Source organism: Corvus brachyrhynchos, unplaced genomic scaffold (assembly GCF_000691975.1).
Source record: "Corvus brachyrhynchos isolate BGI_N302 unplaced genomic scaffold, ASM69197v1 scaffold331, whole genome shotgun sequence".
Taxonomy (NCBI): domain Eukaryota; kingdom Metazoa; phylum Chordata; class Aves; order Passeriformes; family Corvidae; genus Corvus; species Corvus brachyrhynchos.
The window spans coordinates 4,185,700-4,208,889 of record NW_008237229.1 but is presented as its reverse complement, the minus strand read 5'-3'; the positions used below and the strand labels follow the sequence as shown (position 1 = coordinate 4,208,889).

General features: G+C 35.5%; 1 long non-coding RNA gene across 5 annotated transcripts in view; it reads left to right on the top strand.

Annotated features, from left to right (window-relative positions):
- The first annotated feature begins 5,286 nt into the window (after positions 1–5,286).
- The window catches only part of LOC108445489, a 191,368-nt gene continuing 173,464 nt past the window's right edge, over positions 5,287–23,190 (top strand). For 2 of the 5 annotated variants that reach the window (XR_001860369.1, XR_001860368.1), the window contains exon 1: positions 5,287–5,829. This is a non-coding gene — a long non-coding RNA (uncharacterized LOC108445489). The remainder of the gene's footprint in view (positions 5,830–23,190) is intronic. The other 3 variants (XR_001860370.1, XR_001860367.1, XR_001860371.1) reach the window with 3 other exon arrangements.

Genomic DNA, 23,190 nt, shown 5'->3' with positions numbered 1-23,190 from the left:
TGACTCAAGGCTTCTCCACACTGTATGTGAGAATGCAATTTTGCAAGCCTGAAAGTGAGAAGTGGAAGCTAGTCTGGACCTGGGTTTCTCGATATAGGAAGGGGAGAGAAATGGCAGAGCTGCCCAGAAAATAAGGACAAAATTGGAGAATGATGGCTTTGGTGCTCCTGCTGCCCTGGAAAAGATAGAAGGTGATAAGGATGCTGTCTCAGCCAGGTCTGCTGGCTTGAGGGGGGCTGGGAGTAGGTGCCCTGGATCACAGCCTAACCCTTAGCCTCAGAAGTGGCAGCAGCAGACCTGTTTATTTCTAAGGTTTGCTGCCAATACAGATGATGTTTGTACCATGGCTGTTGCTGTTTTCTCATCTGTTGTCTGAAGCAGCCACCCACTTTGTCTGCACCTAAAGTTTACTCTGTTCTTCCAGGACTAATTCCCTTTTTGTTTTGTTTTGCTTTGAGAGATACTCAACACTCATTTATCTCCTTGAAAACTCAGTTGAAAATACGCATGGTTTTTTAAAGACTTTAAAAATACATTTCGGGGATTGATTGTGACATTTCAACTGTTCCTCCTATTCTAACATTGTAATTACACTGCTGGGTGCAGGAAAAATAATAATAATAAAAAAAAAGTCAGCATGGTTCAGAGATCTTGAAGTCCATCAAAGATTTCAGAGAGCTTTTGTTCCAGAAAATCTGGGAGGGTTTGCAGGAAAAATTCTCAAAGCAAACATTTTACAAAGAATCAGTAACAACTTAATCCACATTAACTAGGACAGCATCATTATAAGTGCAATTAAGTAGTAGTGTTAAGTGTGAAAGCTTCTTAACATTTTGCTCATATTGTGTTGAATAATGATGTACTTAAATAATGTTTATTTTGATTCATTAAACATTTCCTCATTATACAGGATTACATCTACAAAGTGTGGAAGGTAAAAACTTCTTAACATTAAACTCTTAGCATCCTAATTTGCAAAGGATTGAGGTTTTCTTATACTTTTCTTATTAGAATAATTTCTAAATAATTCATATATCTTTTAAGTAATTGGGTTTTATTTATGTTCACATTAGTGTGCGTGAAAAAGTTCCAGCATAATAAAATATTTTCTAGGACTTTTATTTCTTTCGGTGATATATGGTCAATTTTCAGAGGAGTCTTGTCTTTTCTATAGAAGGAAAATGTCTGAAGTCACAATGGGACTTCTTCCTTCATACAAAATAAGAAAATTGTCATGAAAACCAACCCTTTGTGTAACCAGTGTATTTTGACAGTTCTGATTGCTTCAGATGTTCAAAATTATGATTGTGAGCAGGTGTCAGGCAGGTATAGCAAAAAGATTTTTTTCCTTCATTCATTGTATATGAAAGAATTAGAAAAATAAAAGCTAGAAATATTGATTTTTGCTGTCTGTGATCCAGTAATTCAGTAAAATTGAAATCTGACATTTGTTGACTTAAGATTAACAGCAGTCAGGCACAGGGAGAAAACAATGCATTATACAATTTTCTTTCTGACTTATGTTCCTAATCTCTGTAAAATGTCAAATTGAAGGTGAGGAAGAGCAAATCTCCCGTGCAAGAATGTAACAAGAGAAACTCTTGCCGTGTGGCCAGCAAATATTTGCAGAACATCATTTTTGCTGACAGTGGAGCAGCGATGTTTTCATGCTGGTAAATCCAAACACACCAAATGAATTTTGGTGACATTTGCTGCGCATATCTCAGTTTTTCCTCTTCTAGTCTCATGCATAATATCCTCTTCCTGATTCCCTGTTCTGAGGCAACATACAGTGCGGATGCACTGAAGTGTGCTATTTGGGCAACTTCTTTCAGGCTAACTCCCTCAAGAATAGCTGCCATACAGCTTGTGCTTCATTGCTTAGTTATAAAATAGAGCACACAATGTGCCTGGCCAGAAGAAACAAAAAAAAAATTAGTTAAATCAAACACAACTGGCTTATAACCTTTTGCACCACCATCCCCACCAATTTTTTGTTTAAGGCAAACAGCTTAATGACAACTAAACTGCCTCGGAAATGTGAACCTACACTGACATCAGCTAAGTGCTGTCACAAAATTGATGCAGGTTGTGCAGTTCTTATGATCTGCTGGATATTAACTTATTTTGAAGGCAGGATAGAGCACTTCACTCAGCAAGTCTGTTCTTTACTTAGTCCTACCTTTCTGTTTGCTCAATATGAAAAAATATTCCTTTACTGCAATTTTTCTTTCAAAACCACCTGCAAAAACAGTGTGCTTTTGAATTCCTCTTGCTTGTTTACTTCATCATTTTTGCATTTAGTATGATTTGGATAGACAATAAATTTTCAACAACATTATGTGTTTGCATGTTAGTGGGTGTTTGTGAAAAGGCTGATTAGTTTAATGCTGCTCTAAATGGCTTTCCTCCTTTTTGTTGTGAGAACTCTTAATTTTTGCCAGAAGAGAAGGGGAAAACTTTACAAACCCAGCTTTTCTTCAAGTTAGATCCTAGGTTTCTCCTGAGAAAACTATTTCAAGAAAGGCAAACAGTTTCCACAGAAAATCACCTTATCAAAACCACAGTTATTCATCAGAAAAGGTTTGGACGGAAACACTTCATCCAGTCTCATCTCCTTCTGCACTTAAGCTACCTGCAATGCACAGGTCTTTGAAAGCCTTCTGGTTATATCCCTCAAAGATTAGAGATGTACCCTTCCTTAGTGGTTGCCTCATTTGCAATTGCCTGATCAACCCTCAGCCGTCAAGTGAAAGTTCCGTGTTTCATAACATTAATTTCTTATAGCCAACCTAAAAACTCGGAAAATTAAAGACATTCTCTTGAAGCAGCAATGATATAGCATCCATTGCTTGTATATTTCTTATGTTCTTCGTTATTCTATTATTTTACCAAAAAAAAAAAAAAAAGGAGCAATGAAGGAACATATTTAATGGTGCTTGCCTTTTTTCTCTTCCTCACAAACCTTCTTTCAAAGTTCTATTTTTAATATTTTAATGCATTAATTTTATTAATTTAAAATTTAATATTGATATAATTTCTCAATATTATAGATAACAGAAACTAAATAACTCTAATTCTTTGTTGCAGCAGTCCATCATGCAATTATATACACACTCTTCCTTGTGCACTCTTCAACAGTGAGATAGTACAAAATTATAAGATATGCATGACTTTGAGTGACTTCTTTACTGACAGATAATGTAGTGTTCATTGTTGTCATGAAATATTATTTTTAAACACTGTGCGCAGTGTAAGGTTGTTACCGGCATGTAAGAATGTAAGAATAATAGGGATTAAAATGACAAGCAGGACTTGGTCTTCATCAAGAAATTGATGTGTTTGAGGATAATGCTTGTACTTCTAAATTTAGAGATTTTAAAGCACCTGTTTTCTAAAAACGACTTTAACAAACAAAGCAAAAGAGAAGAGTAGAAACTACTATTGCTAAAGCCAAATGCAGTAAGCTAGATCTGTGGCTCAGTAATCAGCACAGGAATCTTTCAGCAATATCCAGAACATTACAGATTCTGTTCAGGTTCCTCAGCTTTGTCTCATTCAGACTGGATGGGCATGTTAAAGCACGAGTGATTAGACTTTTCTACTCCTGGCTGCTTTTACTTTTTGAGATATCCATTTCTGCCTCAGTTCTCATGTGGTAAGTGTAGTTTCTTGATAAAAGTCCCTGGCAAATTTCATGACATTCATCATGAGTGAATGAGTCAGTGAGACTATATGTCTGAAAAATAGAGGGCAGAATCACACAGGAAGATACAGATGTTTGATCACATTTCTCATGCACACAGGGCTGCGAAGAAACATTGCACTGAGCCAGAACTGTCTGAACATTATTTTGAACCCAAATGAACTTGTTCTATTGTGTGGTATGATGTCCTAATTTGCAGATTTTTAGTGTTTTCATGTGCTACGTGACTGTCATTTCATGTAGAGGTGGAGCAGAAACGGTGGATGACCATGCAGACATTTTCTGAGGGTTCTCTGCAGTGTTAGCAGGCCTTCTACTAATTGATATCTTTGCTCTTAGTGGCAAGGAGAGAGATTAATCTTTGCACTGACTTGCTATGGCACACCCCTGCCTTTAAATTTAACACACTTCGAGAGTCAGTCCTTCTAAAGAATAGTGTTATTCAATAATCATTCAGGGCTTGCTACATTTGGCATAAAAGTTTCATTGAGAGTTCAGGACTTTCGCTAAGTCTGGACCTCAAGAGACACAAGATTGGCAGGAGAAGTAACTACTGCCATATGAACTACCATGGCTTGTACAGCCAGCAAAAACACAAAGAATTAAAAACCTAGCTTAATGACTGACAGAGAAGAAATACCAAGTCTTGTACAGGATGAAAAAGGGTGGGCACCATCTGCTACTCTGTTGAGTAGGATTATAAAATACGTCAGTCATGCCATTGCTTAGAAAAGCAGAGAAAATGCTGCATGTCGCTGCATCTGTTATGACAGGTAGAAATTTCAGGGAAGAAAAAATGCCTGATACAGTGCAGAGAAGCTGCTGATGGTGGTTATGTGAGTCTCAACACTCCTGAATGTTCAAGCTCTAGATTGCAGGGATAGTCTCCATCCTGATGGAGAAGGAAGCATACAGAGAAATGCAAGGGAGATCTAGTATTTGTCTTAGTCTTTGTCAATAGAGAAAACATTAAATATTTCTACTCTAAGAATTTCTTTTTCCCATGTAATTTCATATCTATCCTGTACCTAAACTAATGGCTTTGTGTACAAAGAGTTAAAAAGCTCCTTGAATTAAAAGTTTTACAAATGTTAAAAAAGTTACTAATTCTACATCTACTCAGAGAGGCAGATGTTCACTATCCATGACATTCGGTTCTCAAGAGACATGCATTCAACACAGCAGCAGGCTTGTTGGTAGCATGCTTTTGGCCAAAGAGAGTCTGGCCAAAGTCAGAGGACAGAAGGCCAGATTTTCCAATAACCAGGAGCTGCATGTACAGAGAACAAGGCAGATAAACAGAGATGGAGTGCTCAGTACAAAGGTGCATGAGATACCCAGGTGAGTCCTCATTGTGCTCTAGAAAAGGGGTATCTATCTTAGTCTTCTTTGATAAGGCCTGGATCAGTTATGCTGGACTGTTGAGTTACTATTGGAAAAACTGAAAGGTGGAGATAATAATATCAATCTGGTTTCCTACTGCAGTTTAGAGTCCTTTGAGGAGTTTGGAGTACTTATGTAGGATGCTTTGTGCATATCTTGTCATCTTGTTTTCTAGCCTCCTACTGTGTAGGTATCTTTATAAAGAACTTTATGATTAAATTTTCGAGTTTCCAGAAATATCATTTTACTGATCAGTTGGAAGAAAGTGGGTTCTCTTCTTTCCTCAGTTCTTAGTGAATGGTAGAGATTCATGAGAAGTCAAAGGAATGGTATTGTCCTCACATTTGACTGTGGCAGAGACGCTGGATCATGTTGCAAGCGTCATAATGCTAAAAGAAGAATGCTAAAAGAAGAAAAGGACAAACCTTGACTGTTTCTTTCCTGTTGAACATTTTAGTTTTATCTTCCTTCACAAGTACAGCATATTGAAAGCAGAGATAATTTCCCAGAAAAATACCAGTTCCTGATGGTATTTACAGAACATCTATAATTTTTAGAGATTTAGTTCCATGTGGACCCATGGCAAGAGCACTGCTGATCTTAGCTCTGCACTGCCGTTTACATCGATGCCATGTATCTTAACTCAGCAACACTGCAGTTCATTTTTCATTCATGTAAGTCACCAGCAGATCCGCAATCATTTGACTCATTGAACAGTGGGTAACGTGTTTTGAGATAAGGTAAGAGATTTGATTGCCCTTCTCTTGACCCTGCCTTTGCCCTTTAAGTATTTGTTTTTATTTTGTTGCAAATCTAGATATACTGCTCTGTACACTTCTGATTCTGTCTGCTACTTCTAGAAAAGCAGTTTCTATAGTAAGCCATGCAGAATCATAACACAGATTCATATTAGCCAATTTGAGAAAAAAATACCATTTCCACATCAATGTAGATTTCTGTATTGATTTTAAAACAATAGAACAAAAGACCTAAAATATATTTTAATGTATGAATAAGAAATAAATTCCTGGTCCCATTCCTAAGGAGGTAAAAGGTAAAAATATACAATAACTGCTAAAAAATAATAAAAATAACCAAACAATCCTCAAAATTAAAGACATTTGGAATTTTTTTTTTAATTTATGTACATGCACATATATTATGCATACTTCTATTATGTATATTATATATTAAATACTAGAAAAAAAAAAAGAAGCTGTAAAAACTGCTAGGAGAATTTGGGAAATTTACATCTATTCATTCACAAATTGCCAGGAAATTTCTGACTTCTCTACTCTGTTTTTTTGAAAGAGAAAGTATTCTGCCTTTCAGATCCCAAAAGTACAGCTGGTCAAAAAAAGCTTTCTTTTCACTAGAAAATGAAACATAATTTATATGGCATTCACTGGGAGAACATAAATATGGAAAGATAAGTTATCACTTCTTTGAAAATCCATCATTTGAAAACCATATTTTTTCAGTGACTTGTATCTTAGTAGGAAAGAATATCACTTTGAAAAGAAGGATCTCTTTCTAACAGATTTAATTGGACTGTATTAGGTTTCAAAGAGTATTTCGTTAATTTTATTATTCTGCAGTGATACCCTTAGATCATATTGCTTAGATACACAGATATTTAGAGAAAAAATGCACAAATTGCTTATATTAGAAGTCAGCTTTTAAGAAATAAGTTTAGAGAGCATCTGCAAAATGAAAATCTAAGGAAATAGGAATTCTGCAATAAAAACTGAAGTTTATTGTAAATAATATCAGTTTTGGATGACTTGGTGACTTTCTCCAGTGAATTAGAATAATATATGTTATTAATTTTTCTATCTGGGAAATAGAAATATGGCTGACAATGGAAAATTCATGGGGAAAAAAAAAAGTTGAAAACACAAAACAAATAATTTATTACCTGTATTTTATATTGAAGATTTGCCAACTAATAACGACAGTGTTGGTGATTCTGTGGATAAACATGATGATTCCTTAGCAGCATTCTCTAATTCTTTGAACAATCATTCTAAGCAATAAGCTGCTAGCACAAAGGGCAAATTTTGTCTTGACATTTGGAGTTTGACCATTTATTTTGACTTGACCATGACTGGTGAAGAGACCTCCACACTTCTTGTATGTATGTAGAGATTATGGGACTGATTGATCCTGCAAGAAAGATGGAGAGGGACTGTTTACAAGACCATGTAGTGGCAGGACAAGGGGGAATGGATTCATACTGAAAGAGAGTAGATTTAGATTAGGTAGTAAGAATAAATTATTTACTATGAGGGTGATGAGGCACTGGAACAAGCTGGCCAAAGAAATTGTGGATGCCCCATCCTTGGAAGCGTTCCAGGTTGGATAGGACTCTGGGCAACTTGGTCTAGTGAAAGGTGTCTCTGCCCATAGCAGGGGTTGAAACTAGATGATCTTTAAAGGTCCTTTCCAACCCAAGCCATTCCATGATTCTATGTATAATTCTCAAAAGCATCCTTCAGAAGCCTTTGTAGAATTAATTATATTCTGCGTATTGTTGACTTCGTTAATGTTGTATTATATTTTCTGTACCAGGGCAGTGGAAAATAGAGAGAACTGAAAGCACAGATTTAGTCTTTCCTGTGCTGTCTGTGATCAGCTGGGGACAAGGCTTAATACACCGTTACTTGTGCTAAATCAACTCATTATAAAAATATATTTATAGATATCATCTAAGATATATAAAAAAAGCAGAGAGAGACATTGTAGATTATTAGGATGGTAAATATGAAAGTTCATGTGAAAGTGTGCATACACATATATACACACATTTATTTATAATATGCAGCCGCGTAAGTGAAACTTGGGGATTTTTGTTCTCAGCACTGAACATATTTCCAGTAATAAACAACTGTTCCCGCAAATTTGTTTCCTATATGAAATTATTAGATGTGTAGTCAAAGGAAAGGAAGCTGGCATTGCAGCAAATTACTTTGCTCAGTGTCATGCAGTAAGTTTGTGATCGATTAGTGTTCCCTTTCCTAACCAGACCAGTGATATGTCCATTACATAGCAATGTTTCCTCCCCAGGAACGGTAAGAAGGAAAATATCCAAAGCTCTGAAGGGTAGTGTTTAAAAATGGAATTGTTTATTTATGGTTTTTGTTAGTGAATACCACCTATTTTAATTTTTGTTATTTATGAAGAAAAAGTTGCAAACTAAATAAATAAAATAAAAAGTAAATTAAAAAAAAATAAACTAAATAAAGCAAAAAAGTGCCAAGCGCTAAGTTGAAAAACTAAATACAAATATCAGTCCACTGGAAGTAGGGATTTAAAGTTCAGGTAAGCAGAAAAGGAGAGTAATAACAGCTGGTATCATAGTGATCCCTCAAACAGCCCTCATTTGGAAACTTCATTGTTTATAAGGAACATTTTGCCTTCAGAGATAATATAAAGAATCATTTATATCTTCTATGCTTTTGCTAACAGTATATGGCTTCCCTTGATAGATGTAACTAAATTGGCTTTATTTTGCTTAGATATTGTTGACAAGAATCCCTTTAACACTGGTGCAGTTTATTCTAGAAGGTCTTTTCAAAGTATAAAAAAATGGAGTATTTTCAGGTCATTTTTGCTGGAAATTATATTCTTCAGTTTACCAGGAGTATTCTTAATGACGGTATGATATGGTCTTCTCTATTGATGTACTGGTAAGTTTTATGCCATGCTGTGAACAGGGTGTATGGTGCTCTCATCACCTAGATGAATTACAGCATTTTTGGTGAATGGCTGCAGACTCAAATATGAGAAGGAATCTACTGTTACTCTGCTGCTGCTGCAATGTGGTTCATCAGAGCCCACAAGTGCATTGAAATATTCTTGTCACGCAGAGCTCTTAGTGTAACAGGACTTCCTTTATTATTATGTTGTCCAAATGTTTGGTGCCCTTTCTGCTTTAAAGGGTTTTCTTTCAGAATTATTATTAATAAAATTTAAAAATAAGACTTAAGAAAAATTTGGATATATCAGGCCGAACCAAAATCAAATATCAAAATGATGCCCCCCCATCAGTACTGTTTGATATTTTACTGTATATTACAGGATAAAAAAATTAGTAATTTCAAATGTGCTTTTGTAATATAGAAAAGGGCTTAAATTATTGTGGCTTTTTATTTCCATAAACTGAACTATTTGCATAGAGTATTTAGGGAAAAAAGACAACCTCTCAGAGTATTTATCACCCCACTGTTCCTTAATTAAAGATGTGGGAAGATTTGAAATAGGCAGTTAAGCTCTGTAGGGCACCATAATCAGGTGTAAAGTATTTTTTCTCCCTGTTCTTCACAGTTTATGTTTCCAGGAATGAGCTGAAACTCACAGCTGTCGTTTCTTTCTACCTTGGTAGATAATTTCATGTACAGATACAAACAATATTGGTAGATTTTTTTATTTTATATTTTAAGAAAAACTAATTAAGTAAATTAAAGGATTATATTAATTTCACTGGGTAGATTCTTATGCAAGAAACAACTTAAATGCCTAAGAGAGATTTCTTAAGAAATAATTAATTACCAAACATCAAGACATAAACTGGTCCTGCACATCTAAGTCAAAAGCTTTGCTAGATCCTGGATGGTCATATTCAGATGTATTTATTCAGAGACATGGGGGCCACTTCACAAGAGGCTCCAAAGGCAGATAGTGACTGAAGAATTCCTGTGACAAGGCTTTATACACTGTGTACCAGTTGTCATCTGATGCACACAAAACCGCCTGACACTGATAAACTGACAGATGCTAAGCTACTGATATTACTTCCTATGAAAGCCCAAATCAGTGCTAGAAAGACTGGAAGTTGTCCCATTTCTCATGATGCAGGGTTCAGTTGCTCCCTGAGCACATTTCAGAGGTTAGAAAAGCTGCTTATGGCTTCTTTTAATGTTTACTAGTAGTACAAGGTCCACCTTGAATCATAAGCATATGATCTGAGGAGAATGAAGACCTACTGTCAGCAAGATTTGGAATTATAACTTTGCACTGACAAGTGACTCCCTTCAAATTCCTAAAATTCCTGTGAGTTTTTAAGTTTGTACACTATTCTTCTATTTGGCCCAGATTAAATGTTTTTTTCTGTTTGGTTGGGTTTTTTTGTTTTTTGAGAATTAAGAATATTTTCTATAAGAAGGAATAAGATAGTGGAGGGATTGTGCACTTCAACTGAGGTACTCAGAATGTGCTGCCTTGGAAATAAGGTCACCACAAGTCTAGCCAGCTCACAGTAGTATTGAAGTACCTCTGTGTATGCACTCTGTCTTCAAAGTTTACCAAAACTTCCATTTTTGTGGAAGCCCCTTGGCAGTCACATGCCTCATGTACACAACAGAAGTCAACAGCATTATCCCAAAACCAGAGTTTGATTTTTTCCTGTGGACTTCTGCAACCTCTAGTTGAAGATGCAGCAATCTTCTTGCAGATGGAGGCTATGGATAGTAGATAACAAGGCTCCAGAGGAAATGAACACATATATTTTTCCTCTTTCAGTAACTGCCTGTGGTGTGGAGATGATTTTTTAGAACCACTACCAATTATCAGCAAACTAAAAGAAACTGGAAGCTTATAAATAATAATAAATAAATAAATGAATTGCTTATGATGGGCAGTATCAGCAAGCTGACTGTGATTTTTATATTGATTCACTTAGAGCTTTTTATGGTTAATAAGCTGAGAATGACAAGTACAAGGAATATTATTCATATAATTAATAGTGATTTAGACAGTCTTTATCCATAATTGCGTTTGTGTTAAACCCTCCCAAGCACTATTGAATAAAGATCTGAAGGTTGTGTTTGAGCAAAATTGTATTGATTTAAACCCCAATTGTATCTCTTTGTCTGAGATCAGTTTTAGTTCTTCTCTGTTTTATCCTGGTATTACTGATTTCTCTTGTTCACTGCAGAACACACTGTTACTATGTCTATACAAAACAAAAAACAGTTGGAGCCCCAAAGCTGTGACTAAAGCTATATAAAACTAAAGCTGTATAAATTAGGGGAGGTTCTGAAACAAAAAGTCCATAAAAAGGACTTAGGACTTCAGTGTGTCTGACAATATAATGAGAAGTGATCTTCCCACTCTCTAAAGGAGTACATCTAAAGCACAACTAAATTTAATTTGGATAAAATGGTGTTCAGGCTCACTAAATAGTCACTCAAAATAGATGAATGCTTAGAACAGGGAATTATCTTGGCATATGTGAAGCAATTACTTGGTCTGCAATGAACTTCCAGTCGTATGTTGAGAAAGGTCTCTTTCTTTTCGGTACTCTTCCAGTAATATGGAGGAGTATATATAGCTCTCCCACCTAACACGGCTGACAAGTACTATTGCAAAATGTTAAATTGTCAAATATTAAGGTAATGACAACTTAGGACTAGAGCTTTGTACAGTCTCAAAAATGCACTAGGAAAATGTTCAATAAATTTTGTGATCTCCACAAGAATAAGAATGTCCTGAAGGTCTTTGCTACTTACATACAGTGGCACCTTTACGTTTTATCCCACACAGTTAAAAGGACTACATATATGAATATTTCCAGTATACAGTTTTGAATGCTTCCATTGTAGTGAATGGGGAAGAATAATTTAATATTAGATATGTATGCATATATTTATTTATTTATTTATTTACTTACTTACTTACTTACTTACTTGAATGCTACCTTAGCCTATTGCAATATGCCAAATAAGATGGTTTTTTCCCCCAAAATTTTCTGTATATAATGATATATAACCTATTCTGTATATAATTCTGTATATAATAGTATGTAACCTATCTTCTGTCATTGGAATTCCACCTTCCATGGTGGATTTTATCACAGTGACTTCCATAAGTTGCAGTGTAAAGAAACAAGCATGGGACTCCTAGATGATGGCATTTCTTTACAGAAAATGCTAACTTTCATCAACAAAAAACTCCATGCCTACTACTGAAAGGTAATGTTCTATGGCTGAGGGAGAAGCAGTTAAGACATAAGCAAACCCCAAGTATTACTTTTTAGAAGTGGAAAAATAGTATGAAAACTTGTTAACTGCAGCCTGTAGAATAAGGTTTTTTATGCACTGTTCTTCAGTGATACCAGAATTTACTTGCCCTTTTTGTTTCACTTGGACTAGTTAAGGTGTCTGGAAAAACCAACCAAACAAAAAAGTAAGAAATTGAAAATATCCTCAATGACTTCTGTTAATATGAGAGTTAATTAGGCATGTGTAGTAGCTATGTCTAAGGACATTTTATAGAAATATTAAGTAACAAAATCTATCACATTTGCAAAACTAGACAGTTAGTGAAATAAATTTACATTTGTTCTACTTCCAAAAAAAGGTCAGAGGACCTATTGAAACATATCTATTTGAATATACTACAGATAATTAACTAAGATCAGTCTTGTGCCTCTTTGCATATTTTGATATTAATGCTTGTTTAAAGCTAAACATCATTTGACCCAAGCTATATATTGCTTGGTATTGAACACACAAAGGAAACGTAATCTCTATATAAAGAAATGAATCAAAATGCTTGTACTTTGGAAAAATTACTTTTTTGATATTGCCTTTTCTATAACAAATATGAAAGATGTGATTTATCGAAAAGAAAGTACTGAAACCAACAATATATAAAGAAAAAATCACACATGCAGAAAAAACATCATTGGCGGGAAAGCATATTAATCACACACAAGCAAACACATATACAGAGAGTGGTTTGAAACCAATGTGTTAAGTTGTACCAGATTTTCCATAAAATAGGAAAAGAAAAATAAATCAGTATTCTTTAAAGGGACAAAATATGCAAACATAGTTTTGCATATTATTATTTTGCATTTTAGTGAGGTACTATTTTGTCTTTAAGTGTATTCTCTTTATCTCTCTGTGTTTCCTACTTTGGGAACGTCAAGTGACATCATGCCAGCAAAATCAGCTGTGAATAATGTGCTTTTTATGCAGTTCTTTCCTTTGAAGAATCCAATGTTGAAATATTAATTAGTTTTCTATGTAAGTCCTACACAGCTTTTCCTCAGCAAAGCCTTTATAGAACAAGGGAAAAGAAGATTTATCCCCCACCATCCTAAAACTCTAAGTAGAACAGGCAGTAAATGGCATCAACATATTTTGAACTAACTAAAAAAAAAATCATATGATTAAGTCCAAGTAGAATTTCAGTCTGCAAATACTTGCTGGTCTCTGTGGCTCTTATGAAATGTGATTCAGTTCTGGACTAATTTCCTATGGTGTTTTGAATCAGAAAAACCTTGCTTGCAGGGTTAGCTTTAATTACAAGTTACATACTATTCAAATTCTAAACATTCCTATGACTCCTGATCTCTTTCTGTGAACCACAAGATGCAAATTACTAGAAAAAATAAACTTTTATATTAGCTCCTATTAAGTTAGCACTAGTCAATATTTTAAAATTTCATCCACATCAGATTTGGAAATGTACATATGCGCACACCCTTTCCTAAAGATTTGGACAGAAATTAAACACTATGCAAGCATTATGCACTGATCATGGGGGGAAGAGGGAAGATTCTTATAAATAAGAGCTAAACTTTTTGTTTATTTATGGATATTTCCTTTTAAAAATTAATACTGTTGAATCTGGATGGATTCACTTCTGAAAAGTCAGTCTCAGTGAAGACAAGGAAAAAACACAGAACTGTAATTTTGTGTTGATTTATTGATCTTTATTATGCAGCCAACAGGAAAAACTAAGAGGTAATAGTCATCATATTTCAAGTCTTTTTAAAAAATTTATTATTATTATTATTATTATTATTATTTTATTTATTAACTGTGAATTAAGTCTGACAAGTTTCTATATGGTTTTGAATTCTTGTAATGCAAATTGCTTAATTGTTATTGTCTTCCTTCATGAATTTACTGTCTTGATTCTAAACTGTTGAATGCTTTTCATCAGCTAATATATAGATATATATAAAATTATATAAACATATAAAAATGCAGTGATGCAAGAAGTATTCTTTTAAGACATGATGTTTTAAAATACTAGAAGACCTTCAGAAAAGCTGTATATTCAGCATCAGATCTACAGCTTTTTAAAGTTGCCAGAGCCTCTTTTAAACGAAGTCGGCTTTTTAAAACATGCATTTAAATGGCCATGAATATTACATTTTATGCAGATTTCATTGCCATTATTTTATTTTACTTAAGCAGGAAAACATTGCCATATTTATCTGACATGTTTTGGTTTAACTGTACACTTGTGCAGGCATTTGCAAAGGCAGACAAACAGTCGTCCTAATTGAACACTAAGAATAGGATGCACTTTGAAAACATGAGTATGTGTACTTGGCTGGTTGCTGAAACAGGGAACTGTCGGCTCTGACATCATGCCTAATTTGCAGTTAGTGCCATTCAGTACCACACTGGTTAAGCACAATTCTGCACTTTCATGTCTCGATTCAGTCAGGTGTCTAACAAAAAATGGAAGGAAAAGGAAAAGGAAAAGGAAAAGGAAAAGGAAAAGGAAAAGGAAAAGGAAAAGGAAAAGGAAAAGGAAAAGGAAAAGGAAAAGGAAAAGGAAAAAGAAAAGGAAAAAGAAAAGGAAAACGAAAAGGAAAAGAAAAAGAAGAAAAAAAGAAAAAGAAAAAAGAAAAAGAAAAAGAGAAAAAGAAAAAGAAAAAGAAAAAAAGAAAAAGAAAAAAAAAAGAAAAAGAGAAAAAGAAGGCAAGGTGAGGCAAGGCAAAGAAAGGAAAGGAAGAGAAAAAAAATATTGCATTTATATTGCAATGATCTCATGGTATCCCAAATAAGATTAAGAGCAGTTACTAAAGATATAGACACTGCAGATGTCAAGAAGTTTGGTTTCTTAGAAATGGATAGGAAGGTACAGAAATGTAACCAAACTTTTCAATAAATTCTTACATATTCTAGTCAGTGCTAGATTTGGCATGATTTGCAGAGGGGAAGAAATTAATTACTTTTTAGCAAGGGAAGGCTCCAGGGTTTTTATTGTTCTGGGGAGAGGTAGTAGTATAGAGCTTGATAAAAAAATTAAGTGCTTAAAGAGATTCAGCCTTTAAGCCAACAGATTCTCTTGCTGGAAACATAAGTGGTGAGAAATAAGCCACAGCAGAAACCACTTTATTCTTGCCAATACCCAATTAGACCTTTGGAATAACTTGTTCTCAGTTTGGCTTCTGGTCAGTTACAGAGGATGCTCTTTGAGTACTTGTTGTTTCTTTACAATTGCCTTTTGTAAATAAAAATGTTTGGGTTTTTTCTCCCACAGGATTCCATGTGGTGAGGGAAGAAGTAATTAGCTCCCCTTTCTAAAATGATTGCTTATTTAAAGCCATTTAGAAGCTATAGGCATTTCCTTTAAATTGAATACAGTGTATTCATATTAACTTTGGTAAACTTAAAGAATTATTTGAGAACTAGGAAAATGTTGGGGGCCAGTACATTAAGAAAAGTCTCTTCATGGTTTCTCTGCACTATTTTAAATATTATTTAAAATGTCCTCTGGCAGCATTTGTAACATTAATTGTCTAATTATTTTCTCATATTTAAACCATGGTAATTAAATTGTGCAGAGAGTATTTCTTTTTCCTGCTGCAATAAAATGTTTTCACTTGATTGAAGCTGAACTGCAATTTGGCCTTTATGTTATAAGGGAAGAAAGCCACAGGACTGCTGGGAGCAAATGGATCAATTAAACAATGTTCTTTTGTAATGAGGATTACATCATTCTGCCAGTGATAAAAATCTGTAACTGAATCTGTCACTAATGATGTATGCCATCTTCTTAGCCCCACGATGCTAACCTATCAGGGGGCAACTATAAGGCTTAACTTTCTATTGATCCTTGAATGTTCTGTTTCAGAATTCAGTAAAAAAATGAAAAAGCAGCTCATTATAAAATTTTAACTTTATGATCAGAGGCTACCAGAGGCTGAGAACAGCAATTTCCAGGGATGGAAATACAATTTTGGGGCTTGGGGCATCAACCACTCTAGGACGCCTGTTCCAGTGTTTGACCACCCTCCAAAAGTAGTAAAGAACCATTCCCATGCATCCTACCACTGGATTTCAGGGAGAAGATCTCAGCACCTCCCTCCCCAATTCCTCTCCTCAAGAAGCCGCAGAGAGCAATGAAAGGCCCTGAGTCCCCTTTTCTCCAAACTAGACAAGCCTGAAGTCCCTAGCCGCTCCTCACAGTTCCTGACTTGCAGCCCTTTCACCTGATTTGTTGCTCTTCACTGGATGCATTCAAGGACCTTCACATCCTTCTTAAATTAAAACCTTCCAAAACTGCAGAGTGCTAAAGGAGAGGCTGTACCAGTCCTGACTACAGTGGGATAATCACATCTTTTGACTGGTCAAGCAAAAAAGGTCAAGCAAATCTGAACAAGCAAAGAAAAGCAAAACCAGAAATGCATTCGCTATTTCTTATGCAGTGTCAGGCAGGTGTTCTTTGTGGAAAGAAAGTCCACAGCACACATAATGTTTACTTGGAAAGACAAAACTGGAAAATAAAACCTGGGGATTTCTTCTATGCAAGTCTTTGATCTGTCCAATCTCTACAAAGACTTTTATGTCCTTACCCACTAGTTTGGCTTTACGGATGATTTTGCTGAGTGAAAGAGGCTGCACTCAGGATTCCAAATATGTTTATGAAGCGCAGTTATTTTGGATTTGAGGAAAGGACAGCAAACCAATTCATGTGCTTGGTCAGCAAACCAAGCCAAACCAAACCAAAACTAAACAAAGCATAATGTTCTATTGCATACCATCATGATTTAACCCCAGCAGGCAAATAAGGATCCCTAAGCCACCCACTTATCAGGTCCCCCTGTCTTCCCAGTGGAGGGCAGAGAAGCATAAAGAAAATGTAAAACATCATAGGTTGAGATAAAACCAGTTTAATAATTAAAACAAAATAAAATACATTACCACTATTAACAACAGTTGTTATGAAAGGAGAGAAGGAGAGAGGTGCAAAACCCAAGAAAAGCAAGTGATACACAACACAATTGTTCACCACCCACTGACCAATACCCAGTCCATCCCTGAACAGCAATTAGCAGTTCCCAGCCAAGTCTTCCCAGTTTATAGACTGAGCATGGCATTCTGGGGTGTAGAATATTCCCTTGGCCAGTGGCACCCAGCTGTCCTGGCTGTGCTCTCCTTCAGGTTCTTGTGGACCTGCTCACTGGCAGAGCATGAGACAGTGAAAAAAGCTTTATTTAAAGTAAGCACCACTGAGCAACCACCAAAACGTCAGAGTGTCATCAGCATTATTCTCTCTATATATATATACACTGAATAAATAACAGTGCACTTTAGCAGGTACAGGGAAGAAAATTAACTTAATCTCAGGTAAAATCAGGACACATTCCTTCCCAGAATACCTCAGGATTGCCTCCAGGGCAGATTTGATCCTTTAAAAGTATTGGAAGGCTGAGTCCTCCTATGGTTTCTGTACAAGTTTGCACAAGGAAGGCGATCTCTGTTCACAGACCTGCATTCTCAGAGATGGATGAATTTTAGAGCTGACAAAACTGACAAAGTGTGGAGATGAGGTAATCTTACATCTACATGGAGAGGACAGAGGAATGTATTTCTCTTTTTCTGGGTAAATGCTATCATAGTAATTACTGACAATACATCCATTCCTAAATATTTCTGTTGTTCAGTTCCATATTATCCAAACATTCTTCAAAACCAACAAAATAAAACTAGATATCATAGGCTGGTAATCACAATTCAGTCTAGTCACTATTTCTTCATTTTACTTCAGATAGCAAGCATAATTTAACCCATTCAAAAGCAGGAACTAATCATTTAAATTACACTCTTCAGTGCTTTTTTCTTCCTTTTTATCTTTTTTCTGTTAAGCTGACATTAAAAAATGTTACAGATAGTTACCCCTAAATTTTATACAACAAATTTTGCATGTAACATTCAAATCTCATTTACAGTCAGAGAAAGAACACCTTATGTATAAATAAACACAAGAATTTATTGCTAATACAACTGATATCTTAAGAGTCTAAACATTAGTCCAAATCTGTTTCTCATAGAAAAAGAAAGAATAATCATGTGGTCTAAAAACTACAGTTATATACAATATATAATTAAGTTATATGAACTTACCCTACTTCTTGCAGTTATGTTCACCCTTCCCCTGCTCCTCTGGGTGCCTTCACTCTGGTGCTGGTGATGAATGCCAATGTTAGCAGCTAATTGCCAGCATGCAAGTCCTTTGGCAGGAGGAATATGATAATTATGTTGACGATTTCTTATTCCTCACTTTGGGATCAATTTATATATTTTTTATATGTTTGTTAACATATATGTATACATTTTTGCTTTCTTCATTGGTCTGCAGCTTCTCATTACATCCAAATTTACTCTATATGGTACCTATTACACGTAAGAGACCATTTCTTTGAACTCTTTGTTAAACATAAAATCAGCTTTATCAAGCCCCAGTTTTCCATGTCTTTGAGTATTTTGAGGAGGTTTGCAGCTGTGGGTTCTCCAATGCCATAAATGCAAAGCTGAGTGGTTATTATAATTTATAATGGAACACAACAAGTGGAGCACAATGAAATTGGTATTAAAAATGGAGGAAGGTAAGAGAAAATCTAAAAAAATAATGGAAGGCAGGAAGGCAGGAAGGAAGGACGGAAACTGACTTGAAGTTCAAGCCCAACCCTAAGCATTTCGAAGGCTTGAGGGAATATTTTCCGGTTGGCATCCCTTCAGATTTCTCTTTTGTAAGACTACAGACCCCATCGATGAACAGATGTCTTTGAGAATTTCTGAAGAGCTGTCAGTACCATCAGTATTTCTTTTAGTTGGCTGAATAAGTCTTACAAAGTATCAGTGAATCAGGCTTTTAAAATGTTATGTACTGTGATTTGTGTGCACCATCTGAAATATCAGTCTTTATCATTTTAGGAGGTGTTCTTGCCTACAAGAGAAGAAAAAGCCATAAAGCTTTTCATTCCCATTATGGTTTTAAGTAGAAAATATATTGCTATGTCCATATAACACATTTGAGTAAAAGTTGCCCTTGGGACTTCAAATCTTTATAATTTCCATATTATTATCACTTCTGGGGGTTCAATCATAACAATATCTTAGCACAGGATTGTTGTTTGTTTTCAAATATTTGCTCATCCTTCTCTGATATAGGCAACTAACTCTCATTGTTGAGAACTTAAGAATTTAACAAGGTTGGACTGGGTTAGATTTTGAGAAGAAAACTTCTGCAGCTTTCTTTGAGGGGGAAAAAATCCCTGAAGTGCTTTACAAAGTGGGATCATGATACAGCATTGATAAAAATTTACATTGTACTTGTAAGATAATTAAATATCATTTATTTCACCATGCAGTACAGAGTATAAAAATGATATTATTTAACTTATGAAACAAGAGTAATATATAATTTATTATAATACCTTGTATTTTAATTTTTATATTTGTAATTATTATTATATTTCTTGTATGTCACGCACTTGAGTTTAAATTTTTCCCTTGCTTATTGGCATGAAAAATACATCCTTACATCCCTTTTTTTAAGTTGTCTTTGCTTGAGGCTGTGCCTGCAACTTACAAAGACTATCAAAGGAAAATTGTGCCTGAGATTCAAACTGTACTGAGCTGGAGGGATACAGCATTCTTTTAAAGTTTACTTTAGAACTTTAAGTCAAGAATATTTTTTATAAATTCAATCAGTTTCAGTCATCTCTAATACATGAAACAGCATTTGAGTTTTGCTGGTGAGTTGATGTTTAGTTTTCTACAAGATTTGCAAAGAGTCTCTAAAAGAGGAGAAGAGCAAAGAGCCTTTAAAGTCCTATAGCAACCTGGAATAATTTTAAGGTTGAAGTGGAATATAACATTTTTCTTTGCCACTTTTTTGCAAAGAAGTAATATTTTGGGACACACAAAATGTTTTGCTTGCTGTATAGTTTCTCAGAAAGAGAATCCATAAAGCTTAATAAAATATTAGTTTGGTCATTATAAGGATTATTTGAAAGTTAAAAATAGTAATTTCGTCCATGATCGGAGAGAGAAAAAAATGTGAAAACAGAATATTTTAGCATTGGATTATGGAATCAAACACTAGAGGTTTGGTATATTTATATTTTGGTTGTGGACAAATGCTCTTTGTTCCATTGCAATTTAATAGTTTGCATCTCCTCTATCACCTCCTGGTTTATAGTGCAGGAGCATCTCCATATTTCCTTTTGGGGTATCCACCTTTGTCACCTACCAGCAAGGATGGTAGAATTTCCCAGCTATCTAGCTAGTCTCATATTTTGTGCTGGCATTATACGCTGCAGTAAGAAGCTTGACTCATACCTATGCATATTTGCATAAGTTGCAACTTCTATCCTGTGCTCTCCAGAATCTTATTCAGGGGTCAGAATGTGTCACATCTGCTTTTCTGTACACACCCATCTGAGCCCACAAATAGGAAAGGAAATGTGAGGGAAATGTTTGTTTGAGACCATTATAAAATAATCTTCTCCCAAAAGCACTTAGATAAATTTCCATTGCATTGCACTACTTGCTTACTAGTTAACACTTGGATTTAGGTGAAATTAAAGTTGTTTTTATTAATTTAATTTCTGGTAAATGTTAAGAAATTTGGCACACTGTTTTGAGTGACAGCACTTTTCTTGAAAATAACAACCATACTATTGTATATGATACATATCACTTCATTTCTAAGAAAAAAAAATCATCTGTATTAAAAAATCTTGTATCATGAGTCTTTCTAACTTTATTATGTTATTGAAATTTGAAAAGCAAGTCATTTTTTTTCTTATTTTTATCTTAGAAAATAATTTTGTGAAGCTGAAATTTTGTGTAGTTCTAGTGCAAAAAGCCCTCTGAGAATTGATCTGTTGTGCTTTGCCTCTAAGAAATTTTTTACAGCACTCACAAGTAAGCTGACATACTTTCATCAACCTTTGTGTTATTTTTTAGAAGCAGCTGTTCCAAAAAACCTAAGTGGAATCCACATTAAATGCTTTGCTTCTTGAACCCAGCCAACACAAGAATGAGTCATCCCTGCCAATCTACTGATTTCTTGCCTTTGAGAAAATGTATTTTCCAGAAACAGCATCTGTGCCACTATCATAAAGGAATAATAAAGTGTTAGAAAAGAACTAGAGCTTTTCCTTTCAAGAATTCCACAAAGAAAACTTTCTCCAAAATGAAACCTACATATCATACTGTGCCTTTACCTCTTCCATGTATGCAGTGTAAAGGAAAAAATTAAATCTGTAGAGGACACAGTTCTTCAAGGTGCTGACTGCCAGCTGAAAGCAAAGGCAAATGCATAAAATTCTTTTGGGATGTCAGCAAAACTTTGACGATGGTTAGTGTTTATGAACAAAAATGACAGTTTTTCCTCCAATGGCAGAATGCAAAGAGATCCCTTATTTCCACTCATACCTGATAATATGAAAATAAAAATAAATAAAATTCAACTTGAAATTTTGTCCCCATGTGTATTAGAGGGTGGGTCAGCAAAGGGGGCATATTGCCCTGTTGTTATTCTGAATAACCCTGAACACTTCTTATTGCAGTATCCTTGCCAGGAGTTGCACTTGACTCCTATATACCTTAGAGAAATGAAATAATTTGCTCTCACAGTTCAGTTGATGGATTTCTACCCTAATATTAAATCCAGGCTGATGAATTGAATGTCCTATTACATTATTGCCTATATCCCACTTAGGACCCTTATTTTTTTATAAGCTCTAGTGAAGCCTTCACAGCAAAGAATTCAGACCATGAAATTCAAATTTTTGGTGTTTTCTAATTGTAATTTTTTGAGCTCAGTGTAAACAACACGTGACATTAAAAATGTGCTAAAAAAGGCATAGCCCCATGACTTACTATTCAGTCCCATGGGCTCCCCCGTGTTTAGAGATACTCTTCAGGTCCAGTGATGCCACTGTCAGAGACTGAAATATTACACCTTATGACTTAAACAATTTCACAAAGGACTTTTAAAACTGTATTACAAAAGCTGCTGAGAAGACTACCACACCCTGAATGGGGTTCTGAGAGGCTTTGGGTATCTGGGAAAAGCCTCTGGTCAGAGGCGCAGTGACCGCCCATCCTCCACTGTGCAGAGGAGCCCAGCTGAGGGGTCCTCACCAGGGGAGAAGCTGCACCCATGTGAAGGACAGAGGGGGTGACATGGCCCATCAAAGGCTCCCCCAAAGGGGTCCCCAGACCCTGCACCAGAGCACCAGAGATGATGCAACAGACCCTCAGTGTTGCAAGGGACAGTGTTAAGCCAGCCCCTGCAAGGGGAGACACGTGGGTGTTCCCACCTGGCCCAAAGTGTGTATTAATCCACAGGTTCTGTACTCTTTGGCGTGTGGTGTGGTGGCGTGTGGGGGCGTGGCCACAGCGGCGACGGGGGACCCTCACCACCAGCAGACCAGATGGAGGGGAGCAATGAGACATCATTGGGACCCTTGGAGGGGTGATGTGCTTCCACCTAACCCCTGTCACCTCTCCCTGTTCCCCCACCCCCCACACACACTTCTTCATCTCTTTCTTTTCTCTTTCTCTTCGCCTCTCTACTATTAAATAAAAGATATCATTTTTTTGGCACCAACATCTAACCTCATTTGGTTTTAATCTGGTTTTGGGTATATTTTGAATGTTCAAAGTTCTTTCCAGTTTATACACAGAGACTTAATTTTCTTTGCTCTTCTGGGTTTAAACCAGATTGCACCAGCCACATATGGCATTCCAATTTAAATAATGTGAAATATATCAATTGTTACCCAAACCTATGAAGATAATTGATGCAGAGTTTTTAACATGTCTGACTAGACATACTTCTGTGTCATTTTTAGCAAGTTTTGTCAGTAATTGATTCAACTTTTACTTATTGAAACTGTTAATATTTCTTACTTCAGTAAGTTAATAAACTTACTGAAACTGTTAATATTTCTAAGCTGGCAGAGGAATAAATAAACAATCATAGAGTTATAAACAGTTTTAAAAATTGCTTAACTGGTGTAATTACAGTATGAATTTCTTTGCCTGTTTGTC